The sequence below is a fragment of the Helicoverpa zea genome, chromosome 4 (assembly GCF_022581195.2).
Source record: "Helicoverpa zea isolate HzStark_Cry1AcR chromosome 4, ilHelZeax1.1, whole genome shotgun sequence".
Lineage (NCBI taxonomy): Eukaryota > Metazoa > Arthropoda > Insecta > Lepidoptera > Noctuidae > Helicoverpa > Helicoverpa zea.
Genome location: NC_061455.1, coordinates 10,769,913 through 10,795,190, shown reverse-complemented (window position 1 = coordinate 10,795,190; position 25,278 = coordinate 10,769,913). Strand labels below are relative to the sequence as shown.

Below are 25,278 nucleotides of genomic sequence, written 5' to 3'. Positions count from 1 at the left end.
TAACCTAGGTAGACATATTTATGACTGTCATCATTAACAGGTACGTTAAGCCTCAAAAGTAGTTCAAGAAATCTAAATTAATAATACTGCTTAGCACCGAGGCATTGATAGACTATACCTATATGTAAAAAAAATATCAGTTCAGCTTTTTCTCTGTGAAAGCAACTCCCAGATTACTTATGTTGTTTGGAAGTTAACCCCCCATAAAGCCTTGGTAACAGAAGAATGGATGTACGTACAAAAGATGCTTGATCTTCTTGACCCCTAAAAAGCATCACCGATACCAAAACCCCACATTTATTCATGGAAGTAAAACAAGATAAATGATAGAATTAAACATGAATCAACCTCAACAGCCGCGACGGCCATAAAACTATTAAGCGACGTTAAAAAATGTAATTAAATTGTGATGGCCCACAAAGTGATCAGTCACGCCAATCACGTTGAAACAATAAAAAGAAGCAATACATAAATTACTTTGAATTCAGTGTTTTTACTAATGAGAAACGAAAGAGTTTCTCCATCTGTTTGAAAAGATATGTGACTAGATCTACTTCTGTTGTAAAGTTCACTAAACATAGGTTACCTTTTGCTAAATCCGAAATGTAACGCAGCAACTTTGAGATTCTTCTACTCCGGTTAAACGACCCGAAAAAGCCTCGCAGGATGATGACTTATTAGCTTTATGGAGACCAATGCAGTTAGGCAAGCTTGATCTATATTTTCGTTTAGTCTAAAATATTTGCAAACCAACAATAGTTGAAAATAATATGAGAGAATATTTTAACAATCTGTTTCTCAAATCAAAAATACAGGTTAATTAAAAATGATTATTTTGGTATCGTATGTCAAATTATACTGTGAACTGTTCGTTAAAATTAATTTGATGCGGACAGAAACATGATTGGCGTGATTATTTTAATAATTACTTTATAATTTTGAATGGAACAATATCGTATCCTATTACATTTTGAGCATGTTTCGTAAACTGCAGGAATTATAGAAATACAATTTAATGTATTGATTAAGTCACCTTAATTATGTATTACTGGAACACTCAAATACAATATGAAAAAAAACAGTGACAGAAAAACAAACTCAAACATTCTCACCTACTTTTTACGTGTCTATTTGTATCAGACAATCCTAGAACTGTCTTCTAACTTACAAAGTGACAAAAGACGATCAGAAAACAGAGCGGTAGCTGTCAATAAATACTGATATAGTCTATAAATATCACAGCAACTTATATAACTTTAACCTTTCTATCTATAAATTCATTTTATCCCAGGTACTAGCGTGTTCCCGCGGTATCGCCCGCGTCTCGTGGGAGTTTTTTCGCTTATCTGATTGAATTTTTCATTATATTACTATTAATTTTTAATTTTTGAAATCGGTTCAGTAGTTTTGGAGCCTTTAATAAACAAACGTACAAACAAAATATTATCATAGATATTAGATATATTTTGGTGTTACTAAAATTGATTTTTAATTTGTACATAATTAGTTTTCTAACACATGACATAGGAAGGTTTGCTTAAAATTTTCGCTTATTAGACACATCGAAAATGAATGGTGAAAGTTTGAACTACCCTCGTCAAATGGTGGGCAGTTGTAAATAGGACTCGCTCACTCCCTGAGGCCCGATTACAACATTGTTCACTTAACACATTGTACCGCTAAATATAATTAGAGCATCTTTCTGTTTTATTTTAATTGTTTGTAGTTGAGAGTTTTGGATAGTCTTTTATAAGCCGTTTACTCACAAATAAAAGCCTAAATGACAAATAAAGACGATCAGTTTTTAGCATATAATACATACCTATTTAAAAAAATATTTCCTAAGTTTTACATATACACGTACATAGATACAATGTGGGTCGAAATACTTGATTATATTATGGAATTCAAGATTAAAAATTCCATCGAAGGCCTATAATAATGTTTCACATTCTTGTAAACCCTTTAAAGTATTTCAATCTTAATCTCATTTTCAATAGAATTTGTAATGTCAAGTCACTTATTTTGGTTATTCTCCCATAGTACGTATAAGCAAAATATCAAGTAAGTCGTAGTCAAAACAAAAGACAGCCCATTAAAACTTTAGATCTAAATTACTGCACGCACACATACACCATTTACACACACTACAAAAAAAAACTCGGGATTATTTTCTCGTTCCGCAAGTCATTACGTATTCGGGTCACCGTGTGGCCTACGCAAAAAGTGTCATCTTCACTTCTTGTGTGTTTGTTTGTCCGATTTCACCGGACAGGTCGCGAGATTTTAATAATTCGTGTGCCCGGACACGGGTGTGTATGCGTGCCTTTATATGTCGTGTTTATGGGGCAAGATGAGGTGTGTGAATTCTAAATTGGATTTTTTTTTTTCGTGTTAAATATTTTGTTAGTGGCTTATTTTTTGGTTATATCTTAATACAGAACAGATATGATGACTGAATGCGACGAGCAAAAAATATAGTCACTAGTATGAAAATTCATTATTTATTCCTCTCGGAACGCACACGTCACAGTTCCCTATATCTCATAAATTTCCAATGTTTGTGGACAGCCTTGAAAATAAGCTGCTTCTGTTTGAAAAAAAAATAACTATCGAATTTGCATAATATGGCACTGAGTTGTGAATGTGGATTAGGTTCTAATCATTCTAGATTTGAGATGCAGAGTTTACGCGCGCGCGTCCTCGCAGACGTACACGAAGAGTGATAGCTCCGTTGAAGTATTTTTTATTAAACAGTAAATACAAGTTCTCAACAATCAAATTGATATTAGTCGATGCACAAAGTAATAAGTAAAAGCACCGCGAAAGCAGTTTTTATTCAAGTCAAACAATGTGTTAATAAACATCAAAAAACAAAACGGCAAAAACTTAAGTAAACAAAGGAATCGTGAACCAGTGACTCAGTGTGACTCATCATAGAGTGTACGATGTGCGTTGTGTGACCATAAATGGTTATCTTGAATCCTATTGGTGAAATGTCAACGACCACTAATTATTATAACTGGGCAACAGTACTCTAATTTGAAAGCTTAACTAAACTTGCTCGCAACGCAGCGGTTTCTAAGTGCGCTTCTGGAACTCAAACGAGTCTACGTTCGAATCTCGACAGCCACAACTCGCCGCGATACTAATTTTGTGATTTTTACTACTTCTTTACTTTTTCTTTACTTTTTTACGAATTATTTAAAGACAATTCTAAATAAAATTACAAAATGTCGACTAAAAATAGTGCAAAAAGCGACCGCAAAATATCTGAAAAAGTTATATGCTTTAAATGCAAAAAGTCAGTCGACATCAGGAAGACAGCTTTATGTTCAACGTGTAACAACCGTTACGAGCCGGATTGTGATGGTTATCCGGAACAAACCTACCGTCTTATGGACCAGGAATCTAAGAAGAAATGGCGATGCAAACTATGCAAGAAAAAAGGCCCTACTATCGATCCTATATCTGATATATCAAACATTACAACGAGAAAACGACCTAACCTACATTTTAAAAATCTATCCCCAGGCCCAGGACCTAGTGATAACTTCCGGGAAAATAAGCAATTTGCAACAGCCACCCTTAAAACTAACGACATCTTGGATTCCCACATACTATCCGAAAATGAATCTTCAGATGAGACATTTGATACACCTAATAAACTTTCTCACAGCGTTGATGGCACAATATCTGAAATATCTGAAACATTAACAGTTTTGGAAATGAAAAACACCATAGAAGTTCTTACACTTAAACTGGATAGTGCAGAAAATGAACTAGAGAATACCCTTCTAGAAAATAGCAATCTTAACCAGCAAATAAATAAATTAACTGCAGAAATAAAAATGTTAAAATCACTGTGCTATTCTCCAATAACCTCTGAAAACAGCCCAGCTTTCAAACAGAAGAGGAAAAGACTCTCCCTACTGCCTCAAAACTCGGTCTCTACACCTTGTACTCCTTTGCCAAATAAAACGAATATCGACTTTTACAAGAGCATTGAAGTTATTTCTCTTCAACAAAAAATCGCGGATCTTCAACAAAATCTGAAAGAAGCACAACAACAGATTGAAACTCTCACAAAAACAATGGAAACGATGCAACGTAGTAATATAACAGCTCGAACATCTACAGAGGCATTATTAAGAAGTAATCATGGAACTACAAATACTACAAGTAACCTCGACGCGCCTACTTACAGCGAAGAGCAAAAGCACGAACCGACGAGTAGGGTTTTTATCTTTGGCTCTCAGCAGTGTGTTGGTCTAGCAGCAGCCATGATACATTCGAGACAAAATACGAGGTATGAAAAGTATACGATCACCGCGAATACGAAACCAAACGCACTCAGTAGTCAAATAATAATGAGCTGCCGTTACGCTAAATTAAATCATAATGACAAACTTGTAATTTGTTTAGGAGAAAATGATCACAATTTAAACTATGTATTATCTCAATTACAAACTATACTAGATACATTTTATAATAACATGACCATTGTCTTAAATGTGTTTAAAAATGAGTTCTTTGATGTTAATAAACTTAATTATCGTCTTAAAAATGTATGTATAAATTATAAAAAATGTAAATTTCTTGAATGTAAATCTAATAACATATCCGAATTGTGTACTAAAATTAATTATCTAATTGACTATAATGATTATTATGAGAAATACCTTGATCCTAGGAACCTTGTCAATCATATGCGAAGTAACAAATCAAGTGCTAATAAGAACATCAAACTTAATAAACCTAAAAAAGGAACAATTCCGTTCTATTTTGATCGTGTAAGCCTTTCTCGGCAACAATCAGAAATCTTAATAACCTCCACCGAGAAACCCAAAAAAGGAACAATCCCGTATTATTTTCCGGTAATAAAAAATAATTCAAAGTTATTTCGAGTCAGAAATTCCGAGATCTCATAGTTTTAAAATACTACACCAAAACATTGCTAGTATCCTATCCAAAAAAGAGCTCCTTGAACTTACACTACAAGAACTCCAAGAGATAAACAATAGTCCAGACGCAATATGCCTCTCCGAGACCTTCATAAAAAAAGGTAGTGAATCGCATGTCAGAATCCATGGCTACAATATGACGGCTTATTTTTGCAGAGAAAAGCAAAGGGGCGGTACCTGTATTCTGCTTAAAAAAAATCTCGTTTATAAAGAATTACCTTTCATAAGTACATACGCGACTCAAAATACCTTCGAAGTATGTGGCGTAGAACTTCCACATCAGAAGTTGATTATTATCTGTATTTATAGAACACCTCACTCCGATCCCACAAATTTTTTGATTAAATTAAACAGTCTCTTGGATCATATATTTAAAAAATATAATTCCAAAATAAGCGTGGTCTTGGCAGGCGACTTTAACATTAATACGCTCCTAAAAAATAATATTGCTAATCAATTGCAAGAACTATCATACAATTATAACTTAAAATTACATATTAACAGTCCAACTCGCAAATCTTCCTGTATCGATCACATTCTAAGTAATATCCCCAATGCTAATGCTACAATACTGCCACTTCATCTATCCGACCACGACACTGCACAAATATCTCAAACACGGACAGAAAAACACAAGAAATCTGCGCAATTTTAAGTATTCGGAAGCTTAATTTAATTATTTTTTTTAAATACTACATGGAAAGGTTATCATTCTTCAATCATTCATATTCGTCACAACCAACCCTTTAAATTACTCCCTACTGAAGCTTAACTACCTATTTAAATTCATCTAATACCCTAGCTAGCATAACCTTCAAGTCACGTCATCACGCTGGTCACTATCAGATAGCGAGATCCAAGTTTGCAGCATTAATATTCCAAAGGGGTGCGCAGCCAGCCCAGCAAGCCTGGTTCCGTGATTATCTACCCGCTTATTAGACCTCGTGAATATAATATATACGTACGTACCTGTATTAATTAAGTAGCTGCATCAGCTGTCGATATTTTTTAGGTCTTTTCTAAACAGAATTTCCAAAAAAAAAAACTTAAAAAAATAGACTGCCTTCAGTCAAACGTAAGTTAATCGCGGACATACTCCTCTTATATACTCCTGTATTGACACCTGTAAGTATGTACGGAAGAGTGCAAGGTAAGCAAAATGTGTGAGCGTGAGGTATGCGAGGCATGAACAGTTACTGCGCACTCCTCTTATCTCTCTCATGTACTCTCTTATGTACTCTCTTATATACTCTCTCATGTACTCTCTTATGTACTCATCTTATGTACTCTCTTATGTACTCTCTTATGTTCTCTCTTATGTACTCTCTTATGTGCTCTCTTATGTACTCTCTTATGTACTCCCTTATATACTCTCTTATGTACTCTCTTATGTGCTCTCTTATGTACTCTCTTATGTACTCCCTTATATACTCTCTTATGTACTCTCTTATGTACTCTTATGTACTCTCTTATGTACTCTCTCATATACTCTCTTATGTACTCTCTCATGTACTCTTTTATGTACTCATCTTATGTACTCCTCTTATGAACTCCCTTATATACTCCTCTCATGTACTCCTAATGCGTACTCATTTTTTGTACTCTCTTATGAACTCGTAACAAAAAGTGTACAATTATATATGTCGGAGACGGTCAATAGTACGGACACTAAACGAGACGCAAGCGCGCCATCTGGTGGCGCTTTTAGTGAAGCAACATTTTGGCGCGCTTGGCAGAGTCGTGGTGGTCAGCGTGGCGTCGACGGAACTCAGTCTTCGTTGAGTCGTCGTGCGGCACACATCTCGAAACTGCCCTACGTCACGTCTAGTGTACCTAGTGTTATTGCCTAGTGTTGTAGTACCGTTGTAGATCCATATTGTAAAGTGTGTAAAGTGTCTTTTGAAATTAAAGTGTAAAGGTTCTTCTAACCTAACAGACAGACATGTGTTGCTGGGGAGTTTGTTCCGCCACTTCTTCTCCCCAGCCAAAACACATAGGAAGTGGCGAAGGGCGGGCGTTTTGGGGGCTGTCTTTTGTTCTTAGTAATTTGAATAAACGTTTTAGAGTTTTGAGTTCTTTTGAGTTATCTCTTTGTACGATTACCCTAACTGATGTCGAACGATAGTGCCATCCTGATGTTTCGCCCCTATCCGACATATATATTTATAAAAACTGTTTCACATGTCGGTGGGTATGCCCTAAAACTATACATATTTTCACTGAATGGAGGAATTGTATTTTTTTTTTCTCTTTTTTAACACATTTTTGTAGCTGTTTTAGTAAAAGGTATGGGTAGGGTGTACTACTCATCACTACATCTACTACACATCTACTTATTTAATACTAAATATTTAGAAGTCACTAAATATTAAATATTTACTACTTTATTACTTCCTCACAAATAAATTACTACCTATAGTTTTTACCTATACCTCTGCAGTAAATTTTTACCGGGTGTTAACAGGCAGAGTGAAACTAGAAAATTAATTTAGTTTAAAAATAGTGTCGGCTCGAGGTTAAATTATAATAATTATACTTTCTAACTTTATGGTATATAAGGTGAAGTTTTATAAATGGATGCATAATGAATTTTCTGCAAGTAAACTTAGTTAAAAAGAAGGAACTTTTCCCCAGTAACGAAGGCGGTTTTATCTAGGATCGTGAAAAAAGATGAAATATTTTATTAATAGACTTTCTTAGGTTTGAATAAAGACACGTGTATTTTTGGTATTTCTTACACCAATCACATTGTATGTAGTTTATGTTACATAAACCTACAAAACCTTGTAATTTGATTCATAAATTATATTAATTTTGTATATATTTATGATCCATTAAAACTAATTATTATTTAACGAGGTATTAAAACGTTAAAAACAAAAGCATGGACACGTTCAAAGTTCACAATAACTGTGTAAATTTTCAGAAGTTCGCGTGTGTAACAATCATTAAGTTGTATCAGATTTATTTACATAAACACAGCCTTCCCATGTTTCGCTAAAATCTTAACAAGTTGTTGAGCTTGCTCGTATAACTGGGGAAGTTTTAAATTACCCTTATTCTGTACGCTTCGAGCCTATATTTAAATTATTGTGCCTACTGTTGTACATACGGGTTCTTATTTTGTGAACTGAGCTGACCTCTCTTGAGTTAAAGATAAGTTATAAATAGAAATTAAAATGTACTACAATGTTTGTACGTTTCAACCTTTTTACAAGTTTGAATAAATATTTTGTTATCAATAGAATTTTCACGCATTTCCTTCTTAATGTGCCGGGACTGTGGGATTGTTCGAAAGAGTTACCGCGGCCCTGGTACATAAAGGGTCTAAGAAGGAACATGATGGGTTTTAGTCAGTTAGAGACTGACAGTCCCTCACGCTGCTAACCCACAGCGGGAGGGGTCATTTTAAACATCGATTTAAAATTTAAGTACCTAATGCGTGATAGGGAATTCACCCGTCAGGCGATTAAATAGACAGGAATAGACAATTTCTTGTCTACTTACTACTTAATTCTATGTTTATTTCTTGTTTTATAGTGGACCGATTATGCTTTTTTTGTTATTACTAACGAATTATATACATTTATATTGCACTTCCTCGTGTCAGAATTACACATTGACAAAGCATGCATTTGTCACTTCAGACAGTAGCAAGTCAATATAACAGTATGTTAACTAGTTTCTTAAGCTAAGCTCCAAGTCTCTGTGTTCGGGCTTACTAATGAGTGGTTTAAGCACGGTTCCCAGGCTTTAGCGCGAAGATTTAAGCGTTTATCTAGAACAATTATTATGTGGGTTAGAGAATATGAATAATTATAATTTTGGGTTTTGAATGTCACCCGTAGAACTCCTTTGTAATTTAAAATTAAAATATATGTTTTGGTATTTATTTGCAAGGTCTTCAAGGTAACTTTTGATCAATTTTTGGCTTAATTCGAGTGTAAAAGATAAATAAATAAAATTTTATTTTATAAGGTAGTATTACTACCTTAATAATTTCAAAAGACCTTACACAATTTTACATAGTAATTGAACTCATATTATTAGGCATTCCCTTCACAGCTGAACTAAAACTAAACCGAAACATCTTCAGCATAATACCAAGTAGATCCCATCCCCATTAGAAATGCGGAATGCGAAAATAAACTTTGGAGCGAGAAACCTGGCCTTCGAGAAACTTCTGTGTAAGCGTAGTCTTCTGTCCAAGTAATTCCTGAAATCTAATTACAGCAAGGAGTCTGGTACAAAGAGGTTCGAGTCTCGGTTGTTATTGACTAACATTCTGTGTTACGCTTCGAAAAATGTTTGTGCTTTTCAAATATCGACCGATTTTTTCTTTTGGATATCATAGGGCTGTTTGGACGGTTTCTTTTGACGGTACAAAAACAAAAGACAATAGTAGTGGAGTTAGTATAAAATGGCTGTCAGAGTCCTCAGGTTTGTGTTTCTTTCGAAACATACAACAACGTATTTTCACTACAAACAAGGTAAAATTCAAGTAATGTAAAAATAATTTTAATGACCAAAACAGCGTGCATAATTTCACGTTTCATAAAGCAAGAAAATTAAATTCACGTCACGAAAACACACAGCGGTTCATTTATAATTTAAAAAAATAATTAGGCAAAAGTCACCCATTTGGTCACAATACTTTCTTTTATAATAGCTACCCAATTTCCTTGAGTCGGGTAGACAATTAAAACTCGGTCACAGTATCTTTTCACTCTAATTGAAAAGAGGATACGGGGAGAATACGGTCTCAAAGAGAATAAAAAACTCCGGATTAACTTTTGTTCGAAATATTAACACTTTATTCAGTACTTTCGGAGTTGGAGAATAGTCGCGTTGGGTATTTCGAAATGATTTTTCAGATGATTTAAATTTTTATATCCATTGTAACATTTTGAATTTTTATGGAGTCTCGAGTTCTATATCTGCATCTAATTTTCTTTTTACATAATTAAGTACTTATAATATTGTGTTTATGATTTTCCTGATTTCCATTTCCATCGGTTTCTACCCCGATTAAACTGGTGACTTTAATTAATTTTGAGAAAATACCATGTAACAATTCTGTTACATTATTGAAGTACCTAAGTATATTATTATTGAAATTCTGCTTTGTTCTACTGTTGCTTAACAAGTTTGAGACTAGAATACAGTTCCTACTGATGAGCTCATTATGCTTCGCAGTGCAGCATAATTTAGATACTGCATATCCACATACATTGTATTCTATGTGTGTCAAACATCCTTCGCACATTCCGACCTTATTACAAATAATTTGTTCTTAGCTTTCATTTGTTTTTCACTATTACTGCGTTACTTAAATTCTGTTCTATAATTGAATTTTCAAATTTTAATCAATATACCTTAGTACCGAGCCGAACACAATTCTTCTAGTATGAACCAACTTACAAGCCTCTAACGAGCGCGCTGCGAGCATTTCGTTCGTGGTCGGCTGCGTTCCGCCTGTTGTCAGTTTTGCCCTTGAGACGCACTTTATAAAAAGTCTTGGTTGGCTGCAACAGCAGCGGCTACTGCAATTTTATTAATATCGTCCATATTCGCTAAGAGCCGCGAACTCACTGCGGAAAACTACGTTCGACAACAGTGATCGTTGTAGGTTCGTTGTACGTCCACATTTGACGCTGCGAACGACTAAGCCGAGACGGCTCCGCTTGTGCTTCGTTCGTGCTCGGTTCGTCTAGCGTAGACCCGCCTTTAGAAATGCTAAGCCTACGTTCAACAGAAGACGGCAATAGGCTGTTATGATAAATTACTCTAGAAGTGGTATTGTTACATTCTGTAACATTCAACATGTAATAGAATACTATAAATGTTTTATGGTCAAAATAATAAAGAAAATATATCTTGTCTAGCTTGTGTAAGCCTCATCATCATCAGCCTATCGCAGTCCACTGCTGGACATAGGCCTCTCCAAGTGCACGCCACTGAGATCGATTTTCGGCTACTCGCATCCAGCTCCTGCCAGCCGTCTTGCGCAAGTCATCACTCCACCGTGCCTGAGGACGTCCTACACTACGCTTGCCGAGGCGTGGTCTCCACTCTAGAACCTCAATGGAATCAAATACTTACTCTAGACTTACGTTCCTATCCCCACTGTACGGTTATTAAATTCTCTGGACTTTTCTTAGAAATCTAAATTGGCCGTAACTTTAGTTTCCCTCAAAGTTTCAAAACCACATTTATGGAGGAAAATGTAGCATTGCTTCCAGTTAATTCTGGAATGTTCCTGGTACAAGAATGTTTGTCGTGCTCATCATTTGTCTTATATTACCTACTGTACTACGTTTATATACTGTAAATCTTTATGTAGGAATCTTAGTAAATTTGAAACGTGAAACAAAAAACACACGAAGCCAAAGGATATGTGAAAAGTCCTGAAAAAATACAATTTAATGTATATTGAAAATAAATTGGTTTTATAATATTACTAGTTGTTTTTAAGAACTTCTTCTTGAATGTAGCTTCCCAACAGTGATCAGTAGTTTTGGAACCAACAAACAACCTAAAATAATTCTTTCTACAATAATTGTATAGATTATATTATTTTCACATAATATAAACAGATATAATGTCTCCTTGTAGGCACAAACTCTCCCTGACCCACTTTACCCAGTAGTATCAACAAATTGTTCTTTGTTGACAATGTCCGGTCAATATATGCAAAATATAGGTTAGTTCATTGTGTGCTAGTTATAATGTGTGACTGATAATACAGTCATTGTCTGTGAAAGTGCTTTACGAAAGCGACAATGAAGCATTGTTCAAAGTTTTAAACGTGTTACAATGTAGATTTTATACATATAAAACTAGGTATCAGTTTTCTGTGGATTTGTTGGTGTCTTTAGGTAACTGAAGAAAATAGGTAAAACATAATTTTACCTATTGCTTTGGGATCCTAAAACTATTCTGAACGAGAATTCGAAATTTCTTACTCGATTACGAAACAAAGACTGAATTGATAGGTAAAATAATAGTTTTCTACACTCAGATAAGGTTTATATTACATCAATTCAAAACGCGTTAAGCTTAGTGAAAATAGAAAAAAATACTTATGAGGAATATTATTTTACAATCCATTTTATACGGCTTTTATTTACTTTGCTTTAGAGTTTAGAGCTTTCAGTTTAAAAATACAAATATTGGAATCAAATAGTTAAAACGATTGATGTTGTATTTTTTGTGTTTTATATTTGATTGTTTCCAAACACTTAATTTTTCAAATTGTCCTTTAAAGCTAATAGTTTACAAAAAAAGTCAATGTTCACATGGAATTATTATATATATTAAAGCAAGACCAGTTTAGATTCGCAATACAAATAAATACATATATCATCCTTATCTTTCAAAAATGTAGCTATTTTACCATCTTTCCTGTTATTTAAAAGTAGAAAATTCTGTGTCTAAAGATATTCCATGCATTTTTTATTCCGTAAGCAGAATGCGACGGAAATTGGATTGTTGTAGTGCACGCGTGCATCCTGTTTGCAGAGCGTCTCCATATTATAATAATTATGTATGCTTGTGTATGCATGTGTAGTTCTATACTTATATATGTTAAAATGTAGTGCAGGTTTTATCTTGGTCTTCAAAATATTATCTTTAATTATGCTAAAACTTAAACTATTTATTTAAAAAATTGGGTATAAAGCTTTTGACACTTTTTTAAATTTAATTCATACTTTTTTGAATAAACCTAATATGACATACAGTAAGCATAAATAGCATTAGCTAATTGAGAATCTCTTCCTTCTTAGGACGTCGATAAACATCGAAGATTGTGTTTTTTTAATCATCCTTGTCAGGACAATTGGACCTCCTTTAGAACAAAAACAACACTACACATATTTCAATAAAGCTAGATTTAGTGATGGTTTAGTGAGAAATGTCTGTCTGACGGCAACAAAAAAAAATACAGACAAGAAGCATTCTCAAGCAGCAGCATTTTCTCATCGATTTCTAAGACCATCTGTCCCCGTAGACTAGTAAAGGTTTCGGTTACTTCAAAACGCTTCCGCACACTGGAGACTAAATAGTCGACCGACAGTTGACCCGATGGTAGACCTTTTTTTTTTCAAGAAAATCTTGATTCTAATCCAAGTTTTTAGTCAGTCTGATATCGGTCAAATACCTTATTGTTGTAATGTGCATATAGTTATCGGCACGAATCTTGAGCTCTGACCTACATCTGCGCAGAAGTGATTTATTAGCAAAGAACCAATCCCGAGTGACGGCTATGACGCGATGCACTGCGGGCCAATCACCGCTTTAGCCCGCCCCCGCTCCTTACTTCATACCAAAAAAGGGACCCAATAAATCACTTCTGCGCAGGTGAAGATCAGAGCTCAGGATTCGTGCCGATAACTATACTACCTTTCATTTTCATACTTCTCTTATCAAGTGCCCGATGAAACTATCGACCATCTAAAAAGTCTGCAGTGTACTCTAGAGGCTTCGGTTACTTCAAAGTGTTTTTTTGAGTGGAATGTCAAAGGCCAGGCTGAATCGCTTCTCGATACCAATAGTTTGATATCTCTCGGTATAAAGTGGTTTACGGGTTCTCCGATATCCATTCTGAGCTATAAACCTAGATATGCAAATATGTTTTCTTTTTTTTTCCTTGGTTAGATATCCGATATTTGATGCTAGAGTAGATAGTTCTGTATTGTTCTTGAGGTCTACCTAAAGATTACATATAGGTATTATTATGAATTAGACTAACTACATACAAAGATAATAAGTAAATGGCTTATTTTACGTTACATAATAATGTCCCAGTAACACATTTTATATTTTTGTTTAAATCATTCTTGATTACAAAAGTATGAGCTTAAATAAAATTCAAAGTCAATAAACCCGGACTATTATTGAATGCAACGCTGTAAGTTCACAATTATGTTTATTGACAAATCTTCCACAGTAACAGCCATAAAATAGCCGCTTTGAGCTCAAACCATATCTCTTAGTTTCACGTAAACTTAAAAAACCAATTACACTTCAAGCTACTTTCTATTAGTTTGTACAAAATATAAGGCTACCTGTTGCGAGGCGTACAAAGTTGGAGCTGGCCGTATACTCTTTGACGTTTCAGATTAAAATTTTGCACATTATACTCGAAGTTAGCCGGTAGATTGGGCTCCAATTAATTGTTATAAGCTCATCGATTTAACGGCCAACCCTATTTCTTTGTTGGTTTTTCATGATATTTTAGTAGTCCGTAGGGATTTAATTTTGATACTTTGTATTGATCTTTTGTTGTCATTGAACATATTTGGTAGTCGTTACGGGTAATCAGTAGCCAGTAAGTCTGACAACCATTCTTACAAAGGGGTATTGATTGATTAGCCAACACTGTGAATTATTTTTTCAGTCTTTACACTATAACTACACACCAAAATAATAACAACATTACTATTTCAGTGTTCTAATTTTTATAAATCAATATTTGACAAAAGTCATATAAATTCTCCAAGCTCCAAACATTCTCTCCACCATCAAAATTCACAACGCAAATCATTAAAACTCGATTTAAAATTTTTCCTACTTAAAATACAGGCTGTCTCTTATTTGACTCAAACCAGAAATCTCTCGCCACGGCTGTTGCAAATGGCCAGTCTTGGAGAATAAATTAAGGGTAATTTTATCAGCACCCGTAGACTAAGTTCTAGTGTGAACAGAACACACAAGAACTCGAAATTCGATAATGCTGAGAAAGTTTCCTATAACGTCAGTAATTAGCTCTGAACACCCTGTAGGTACTGAGAGTAGGTGCTCTGAAACTGAGCTAATTATGTGAGAGTGGAATGTAGTGTGATTGAATTTAAGATCTAAAGTAAAAGTGATATAGGTGGTAATTAAGGTAAGGTAAATCTTTAAAATTAAGATACTATTTATTACAGAATGATGTTTACAAGTCCTATAGTTATCTCTGTATTATCTCTGTCGTCATTCACATGTTCATAAGTTACGTCGTTTAGGTGACTTGTTGAATGTTACATCTACACGCTGTATTTGCTATTTGACTATCTGCAGTTTTAGAACTGAGATCAAAAATCTCTTCTATGAGACTTAAGTATTTTTCCATGTTTCAACGATCAATATTACATCACTCGCTTAACATCTAGACAAAGTTGTAAGAGGCCCCCAGAGTAACACGTTACATTTGTTTGTGCATAACGCCTAAACACAAACTTGTTGCCAGGGCAACTTGTCAACGCGACGGCGCCAAATTAATTATTACAACGCTACCGACGACTTTGATTGGGTGGATCACACACAGACATGCCACGTGCAAAACCACGAGGAGTTGAGAACGAGTATAGCTTGAATCACAGGAAAATCGTGGTCTTTATAAAGTGGGATGCTGATGTCTGCAAGTGCATCTTAAGCATCTGGTTGGAGTGTAGCAAAGGGTGTGCAAGGCTTTTGGGACTTAGAAAATTTTTCATAAAAAATGAAAGGAGAATGCCCGTTTTGTTAGGAGATTTGGGCCCCCAGAAAAAAATTGCGTGCCATGGTGGTTTTAACTTTATTTTGAAGAACGACAATTACCTTTTCAGACCCTGAAAACAATTTATAATTTTTTACCCTAGTTTCCGAGAATTATTGATTTTTTTCTGATGAAGAATTGAGGTTATTAGACAATATTTTTTCAAAAACAATTTGCGTTAAAACAATAAAATATTTTTAGTATTAATATTGATTCCCAAATGAAATAAAAACATCAGATATCATCTTTTCTTGCTAAATAATATGTTAAACTGTTTATCTTGCAGTCAGCGGAAGTAGGTTTTGCTGGCACCAGTAGAAATAAATATACTTAGGGCTAAATTGGTTGGAGGAGCATGTGGCTACGTTACAACAACCACAAGGAGATATCTTAAGTTAAGCTACTTGGTCAGATTGCACTTGGGTGACCATCCATTACAAACTTCAGCTGGGTGGCTGCTAGTACTTACATTTAAACTGCTGATTCTGGGTGCATTATTTATACTTGTTATGAGTAGCTAGAATCCAGCAAGTGTGACAACCACTTACCAGGAGGTAACATGTTATAACCCAGTGTATCGGGTATGGAGGTCAGATGGGCAATCACTCTTTGAGCAATACTGTATTCAGCTGCATCGGTTAGACTAAAAGCCGACCCCAAGATTGTTGGCAAACTGGTAGGTACCTAGTATATACGAGTATGTATGACATATATGACAGCATCTCCTGCAAGCGACATAGTAAAATCACTGCCCTGCTACTTAGTAAGATCGCTGTGCCATCTATGATTAGTTGTAGTTTATTTTAGAAAGGGCTTAATTATAAAGGAGTTTAAAATATAGTAAATGCTATACAGATGTTTAATAAGAAAAAACACAACCAATTAAAATAATAGACATTTATTCTTCAAGGAATATGTTGTCTAGAAATTGTGCTGGAGCGCTTATATCATTAAAGCGGTGGCAGTGGTGGTGGTACAGGAATCATCATATCTGTAATTATGTTTCCATCCATGATACCAGTCTCCGGTGCAGACTCCACAGTGTGTTGGCTACTGCCAGCAACGGGTTGCCTCCGGACTTGTCTTGATGCAGCCGCCCAACAAGGAACACAAACTCGTTCCAAATGCAACACCTAATAACAAAAATATTATATTTAGATACTTGATATTCATTAATATTTAATTAGTTCAACACACACATACATATGCATTCATACATTAAGTTTAAATAAATAAGAATAAACACTTACGTGATGTACTGGTGTCCATCTTAGTATAACATTCCTTTGAGGAACTATCTTGACTGACTCTATGAGTTCTGCGACTTGCTGTTGACAAGCCACATGCGTAGCATATGTTTAGGTGTCCACGAGCAGGGGATACAAGTGACAGATTTGAGTTAGATGCTGTCTGGTTTTGTAATAATACAAAACATTTCACACACAGGATATCATCAGAAGATATCTGAAAAAAATGACAAAATAAAATGTAAGGTAGTTTAGAGACGTGTGAAATCCACAAACATAATAAAACAAACTTACCAATGTAGGTGTTTAGAAGGATAAGCATTGGTTCATCTATTTCTTCAATTTAACGTCTACGAAGATTAGGCCCTATACGTAAAGAGAAATTAACACACTGGCGAGACAAAGAGTAGTTTACTCGACTTCTACCAGGTGCAGACATTTTTCCGGAGTAAAACAACAATATCACTAAAAACAAGAGTCCAATGCTCACGAGTCAATGTGCTCACTTATCATTAAGAAAAGAGTCCAATATCTAAAAAAAAACCACTGGAGGCACGAAAACGATTAGCTCGACAGTTTTTACGCAAATTGTAACTATCAGAAGCAAATACGGAGGAATAAATTCAACTCTACGCATAACAACCGGCACGAAAACAATTTGAATGACGTATTGATTTGACAGATAGACTCGCGTTCCGAGTAGATGTTACCATGTTAAATATTTTGTTAATCGATTTTCTAAATCGATTTGTTATAAATAATATCATTTACTAATTATTGTGTTATTGTTGTATTCCATGTATGGTGTTAGGTGTAACCGTTTTATAGATATAGTTCAGTGGTGACTTTTGTTAGTGTTGATATTTTATTGTTTGTGCAACAGTTATAAACAGTTTTTCTTTCTTCTTTTCTTGTTTACTATTTACGAGTGCATACTTAATATATATACTTGTACATTTTGATATAAGAGAAAAATGCTATATATTATATCGATATTTTCAATCGATCACCTCGTTCATTTAAATGAGATAGTCTGTCGTCTACCTGGCAACATTCACGTTAAGTTTTAATGGCGGAACTAGCTTAGATTCAATAAAATAAATATTAATTATGTTTTTCAATGCTAGGGTACAAGAAATTCTGAAAAAAAATAGTTAGTTTTATAAAATTAGGACTTGATTTTTAATAATAAAATATTCTTAACACTCTATCACAAATAAGGGGCCCAACGGGTGGCAATGTCCTTTCTGAAAATGTCTAGTTTTTCATTTCCATCGTATAGAATACCTAAAAATAAGACGAAAACCATCAAAACGAAGTCCCAAAAGCCTTGCACACCCTTTGCTACACACTAACCGGATAATGTATTATGAATGCCTTGCCATCACATCTGGTATGATAAGAAGACCAAAGAATCAAACGTGGAACAGTACTAAAACACCAATGATGATGAAGAACTTAGGATAAATGCACAGCACAGATTGGCAGTGTGAAATCCGCCTTTTACTGAAAACGAAAATAGTTTTAGAATGTTCATCGAGTTTCTTAAAACTTTTCCAGTAAAAGAGAAAAATGCTTCCAATTTAAAGGGTTAGGATAAAACTTTAGTCATCAATTTGGTTTCTAATTCATTCTTCTGAAGTCATTGTTATTATGGACTTTTCGTGGTCCCTAAGATTTTGCTGAGGAAGAAAATTTTGTCTTGAATTATTTATTTTTTAATTAGTCCAGCGTTCAGTCGAAAACAGGGATCAGGGGTCGCCTTTAATTAATCTGCACTAAATTAGATAAAAGCACATCCTTACCAGTATTATAAATGTGAAAGTAATGCGAAAGTAAGTAAAAGTGTGTCTGTTGGGCTTTCGCGCCAAACAATTTGGTACCCTGTAGTATAAGGCTTGAGAAATGCTTCTTTTACATACGGCTACTTTTTATGCGGGTGTGAGAAATAGTTTCCTTGGAATATGGGCAAACTGTGGTTAACAGCTACTAACCAATAGTTTGGGATTATTACGCATTTGAATAACAGTCATTTTAAAACCCTAATGATAGTAATTTTAAAAATGTCAAAAAACTTTTCAATTTTCATTAAAGTTTCATTGATTTTTACAGCAGAACATATGTTATCCCAGTTTGGAACGGTGCCCGTTAGCTAGATAAAATCGTCTGCTATCTCATGGGAACTCATTCTGTCAGCATCGGGTAATTACGTACGAGTGGCACTCTTGCCTTCTTTTAAAAGGTTACTGCGGAAATTACTATCTTACCATATTACTGTCTCTGAAGAGCACTGTTTGTGCTGAAGTAATATTTTGTTTGATTGCAGAATATATTTGTATGTAGGTTTACGAAAAATTTGAACGATTCTAAATGTTGAATTTTAAATTGAGCTCACGTGTTTTATAACTACATTTAGATAGACGTACCTACAAGATTTGTAAGCCAAACCACATTTCGCTTTAAATATTAAAATTCCTAGAAATAAGAATCAACTCCGACTATAAATCCACACTATGGTTTATTTTCTATAGCTATTTCTCACATCGTAGAAATTTAATAAAACAATAAAATTTATGAAATACTCCTTGTAATACAATTTTACCATTCACTGACATAAAAATCTCGCAAAAACAGCTTACACAAAATCCATTCCTTAATACAATGTTTGATGACCTTCACCTTTGTAAGAACAAAAACTTTGAACCGCCTTACAAATTAAGAAGATTAGGTATTTCCTTAGTAGAAAGTCACAAAAGTTACTAATGGACGGCCGAATAAATTTTATTAGAAGCCGCTCAACAAAGTTTGCATGTACGTGAGTGTCAAGTTTCTCTATTGGTAAACGTGAACATATTAAGCAATGTTCTTTTGTTTGTCTGTTAAGCTATTTGTAGTATTCTGTAGGGGAGATGTTAGAAGTTTTTCTAGGGGTCCTGACTATTAATCTTGAGGCGTTATTCCTTTTATTTTTTGTGGAATAGATGTTTTATTCTTTGAAAGTGGTTGAGCTATATTTGTGTTTGTAGAAGTCTGGGCAATTCGACCACTCCCAAGCGTATGCATATGTACTTTTGGGTTCACATCTAAAACGTAGGGGGCCTTACTACAAAAACTTTAAACCCTGTTTTACACTTGTCTAATAAAATTTTGGCTGCAAAATGAACCATATGTCAACGTCATAATTTGTCATTTTTTTAGACAAGGCATAAACTGACGTTTAAAAGTTTTTGTGGTAAGACGGAGGGTGTTTACGTGGTGTGTGCATAGACAGACGTTAAATAAGAGTGATAGATTAGCTGTATAAGACAGTTCAATTACATCCTTATGCTATGGGCTGTGTAAATTAACGAAATGTTTTGATTATGAAAAAATACAACACAACACTTCATAAAATTATTTTGGAGCTTTTCAGCAGTAGACTCATCTAGAAAGCATCTCTATTATTCTAATATCTTAAAGTATAATATCTCTATCTCTATTATCTTAAAGTATCCAACAAATACTGATACAGCTTTAAAGCGCTGAAGTTGCTGAAAGTATTAATTAAAGCGTGTTCCTTACCGAACGTTCTGGAATGAAGCGGTTTATTGACCCCGTGGTTTTTGTCTGCTTTTATTTATAATTTCGTCTGGGAATTGAAGGAAAACATGGCGTGTTTTCACTTGGTTTTTTGTAAAAATGTTGGTAATTACGTATTCAAAAATATCAACCCAAATAAATAATGCAAGGTAAAAGAATATTTATTGCATTTGAGAGATTACAATAAATTGGATATTAATTGTTCATTAGAAATAGGATTAGTATTACCTATATTGTGTTAGAACGAAATGAAATGAAATGAAATCGTTTATTTTGCAAGTTGGACATTACATCACTTTTACACGTCATTTTAAGAACGCTGAGGTCGGCATTTCCTAACTGACTGATCCCTGAGAAGAAACGCCGAAACAAACTCAAGGGTCATAGTCTCTTTTAAAGTCCAAACATGTTATAAATCAAGTAATATCATGTGTGAGTGTCACCATGTACGCGGTCTGGAATGGCCTTTTGAGGAAAGAGCCACATCAGGCTGGAGCTGACCAGTCCCAACAGACGGCACGCATGCATCAGTCGTCGTGTAGCTCAAACCATATCTTAGGGAGCTCAACGACCTGTCACACGACGATACCAGATCTGCAGAACATTTGCGTAGGCCATTCAAAAATACTCAAACCCGCCAGACAGTATTTATGTTATAAGAATATATAATGTTTCTCGCATACACGATACTCACATTCACAATAATAATAAAATAATAAAAAATAAAAAAATACAATTATAGTATATAAATGTCAATAAACAATGTCATTAATAAAATGTTATCTGATGATAATATATATTTAAATGTCAAAAGTAACAATACACAGGCATTTGAAAAGATATCACTCACTAAGCGAGCAGCTCATTCCCAAGCTTTTTAAACGGTTTTATTTAGCTCACCCCGTTTGTTTTATTTATTCTTGGGTCAAATTTAGTAATTCAAATTTCACCCTCTTCCTGTCAACCGATTAATCTGAAATTTTGTATACACCTTTAATTCCGATGACAATACAATATACTAATATTAATAACATTGTAAATCCAACATGGCCGCCGGCACAAAATGGCGGATTACATATTTTTCCACAACCCCCTCAATATGGGTATCAAATGAAAGGGTAGAATACTGTCAGCAACCCCAGCGGGGCCCAACAGGGCCAAGGCCTGCCTGGGCTGCGGGATTGTTCGAAAGAGTTACCGTGGCCCTGGTATCTACATACAAGGCCTACGACGAAACATAACTGTTTTTAGTCAGTAAGAGTCTGGCACTCCCTTACCGCTGCTGACCCAGGGAGGGGTCACTACTAAAAACTAGAAAATAAAAAATCGGTAAAAAAACTTTTAAGTTAAACGGTTTTATTTTATGTGCACTGAAAACTAGAAAATAAAAAAAATAGTTACTTATCTGTCAACCTACGTAGGTGGTCCCGGTCATATTAGACTAAAATAAAAACGTGGGGCCCTCTGAAATCCTACCTATGGCAAAGCATATCTTTACCTATACTTTGGTAGATCATGCATGAGCTCGGCGTTCGCTGGTGAAGCCGCTACGGCTGATTATTGATTGTCAAAATCTCCAGTTACGATTATTATAGTAAGTCGATGCAATCCACACCTACCTCTATAAGAAAGTACTACAGCAATAGTTAATGGGCCCCACGTTTTTATTTTAGTCTAATATGACCGGGACCACCTACGTAGGTTGACAGATAAGTAACTATTTTTTTTATTTTCTAGTTTTCAGTGCACATAAAATAAAACCGTTTAACTTAAAAGTTTTTTTACCGATTTTTTATCATTTAAATAATCAGATATTTTGTAATATCCTTTTCTCAAAAGTTTGGATTTTATATGATTTTTAAATTTCTTGATAGGCAAATCACGAACCGCTTTGGGAAGTTTATTGTAAAAGCGTATACATTGACCCATGAACGAGTTGCTTACTCTGTGGAGGCGAGTAGCATGTACAGCAAGATTATGTTTATTCCTAGTATTTATGCTATGAACATCTGACAGTTGAACAAAGTCAGTTATGTTTTTACGAACGTACATTAAATTTTCAAAAATGTATTGAGAGGCAACAGTCGGAATATTTATTTCTTTGAATTTCTCTCTGAGAGAAACTTTTGGACCCAGATTATAAATGGCTCGAACAGCTCTTTTCTGTAAAATAAATATAGTCTCAACATCCGCACAGTTTCCCCAAAGGAGGATCCCATACGTCATTGAACTATGAAAGTAACTAAAATAAACTATTCTGGCTGTGTCCACATCGGTGATTAGACGGATCTTTTTAATAGCATAGGCGGCGGAACTAAGTTTTCCTGACAGTTTAACAATATGTGGGCCCCATTGGAGTTTGGAATCAACGGTCAAACCAAGAAATACCGTTGACTCAACAGGCTTCAACTCTACTCCATTTAGTTGTACATTAGTTTGTAACTGCCTTACGTTGGGCGTTGAGAATTTAATTAACTTCGTTTTAGACTCATTTAAAAGAAGATTATTGACATTAAACCAATGAACAACCTTAGAGAGTGCATTGTTAACTTGGTCAAAATTGTCGAGTTGGCGCTTGATTTTAAAAACGAGTGAAGTATCATCGGCAAACAACACAATCTTGTGATTATCCCTTATGTGATAAGGGAGGTCATTAAAACCATTTAAACCATTTAAACCATTTATTTGCTACACATACACTTTACATTTATAGGACAACAAACAGAAGGAGAAAAATGATATGTAGCAGGAGACTCAGCTCAGTATACGCTGTGCATGCAAGCACAGCACTGATTTTCAGCTGGCTCCTGACAGTTGAGCAACATTTAATAATTTAAAGCGCACACGAAAGCGACAAAAAAGAGAATAAAAAACTAATGAAATTTTAAATAACATGGAAGACTAAAATTAAAAATTACACAATAGTATATAAAAAGAGCCGACGGACGCATGATTCATTGGTCTACTGCAATTTCTGCTGTGTTAAAAAAATTCGAGTCAGATGCTTTTTCAAGATATGGTGGGACATACTTTGACGAAGAGGAGGAGGCAGATTATTCCAGATCTTCGCAGCAGAATATTTAAAACTACCTTTGAATTGCGACGTCCTATGAGCTGGGATAACCAAATTGTTAGCTTCTCTTCTCCTTGTATTTCTATGCTGAACATCTTTCACCCATTCTAATTTTTCAAAAAGATATTTAGGCCTTTTTGTTATTGCCACTTTATGTACAAGGCAAGTGAAGTGAAGCTGTCTGCGCGTTTCCATCTTCATAATGTTCCTTTCATTAAGGTACGGGGTAATATGCGCTCTTTTAGGAATAGCATAGCAGAAGCGTGTGCATGCATTCTGTACGCGTTGTATGGCCTGTTTGGTCTTGTTATATAGCCGAGGTCCATACACCGTATCGCAGTAATTGAACTGTGAGAGTACTATAGCTTCTACAAGCGTTTTCCTGACTGGTTCTGAAAGGTACTTCCGTATCTTATACATAGTCTTTAAACGAAAAAATGCATTTTTAATTTTACCATTTATGTGATCTATATATCGCAGTTCCTTGTCCATAACTAAACCCAAGTTAAGGGCTTTGTCTACCCTCTGTAGAATCTGTTCCTGGATTTTAACTTGAAATGGTTGAGAATTCACTTTTGCACATTGTACTTTACTTCCCAGTATCATATACTTTGTTTTCGCTGCGTTTAGTACAAGTGTGTTATTATTTGCCCAGACCTGGATTGCATTTAGGTCTTCATTTATCCTCTCCACAGCTTCACTTAGGTCTTCTGGTTTAAATGAGTAATATATTTGCGTATCATCGGCATAAAGATGTACCTTGCTATGTTTAATATGTTTAGGAAGGTCTGCGGTAAAAAGGATGAACAAAATTGGACTTAAAATTGACCCTTGAGGAGTTCCTCTGTTTACAAAATGCATTTCAGATTTCAAGAGATCACCTTGCTCCGATTCTATTTCAACGTATTGACGTCTATTTGTTAAGAAGGAATGGAACCATTCACACGATTCTTTGGATATGCCATAATACGAAAGTTTTGCCAAAAGAAGTTCTACATTAAGACAGTCGAAAGCTCGTGAGAAGTCCAGTAAGATCAATATAGTACACATACCAGCATCAGATGCTGTTACAATATCGTCACTGACATTAGCTAGTGCAGTGGAAGTACCTAGGCCACTCCTAAAACCTGATTGAATATCAGGTAGGATATTTTCGTCCTCTAAATACTTTGTGAGTTGTGTACATACAATTCTTTCCAGAATCTTTGATAGTACTGGTAATATACTTACAGGTCTCAAGTCTTTATATTCTTCTACCTTAGAACTTTTAGGTATGGGCTTTATTTTAGCAGTTTTCCACAAATCAGGAAATGTTTTTAATTTTAAAGAATTATTAACAATTTCTGTAAGAACAGGCAATGTGGTCGGTAATGTCTTTTTAATCATATCTATTGTTATTAAATCGTTTCCACTGGCTTTAGTTCTAATCTTATAAATTGTTTTAGCTACATCCTCCATTGTTGTTGTATTTATGTGAAACACTCTGTCGGATATCTTTGTGTTCATGAAATATTGTAACGTTTTGGCATCGACAACATTATTTCCCGGTAGCTCTAGGAAGAAATCGTTTATCTCGTTAGGGTTACAAAGATGGTTCGGCACAGTCATTCCACTTTTTAGATTGGAACTAAAAGGACATATGCGTTTCAGATGTTCCCACATTAGTTTAGGCTTATCTTTATTATTATTAACATAGAAGGAGAAGTAGGCTTTTTTTTCTCTATCTATAGATCCTGAAACTAAGTTTCTGAGACTTCTGTAGTAAACTAAGTGGCTGTCGTTATTTGATGTTTGTGCCCTATGCGAAGCTTTATCCCTAAGCAACATCATCAGTTTAACATTATCAGTAATCCAAGGTGTAAGTTTTGTATTTATCTTGAAACGTTTCATTGGTGC

General features: G+C 34.8%; 1 protein-coding gene and 1 long non-coding RNA gene across 2 annotated transcripts in view; both read right to left on the bottom strand.

Moving 5' to 3' along the window:
- The window catches only part of LOC124629749, a 76,740-nt gene that overhangs the window by 47,732 nt on the left and 3,730 nt on the right, over positions 1 to 25,278 (bottom strand). The window lies entirely within an intron of this gene.
- LOC124629750 lies at positions 16,366 to 17,915 on the bottom strand. The gene is made up of 3 exons (XR_006984324.1): positions 17,025 to 17,915; positions 16,734 to 16,947; positions 16,366 to 16,616 (listed from the first exon to the last, which is right to left on the bottom strand). It is a non-coding gene; the product is annotated as an uncharacterized LOC124629750 (long non-coding RNA).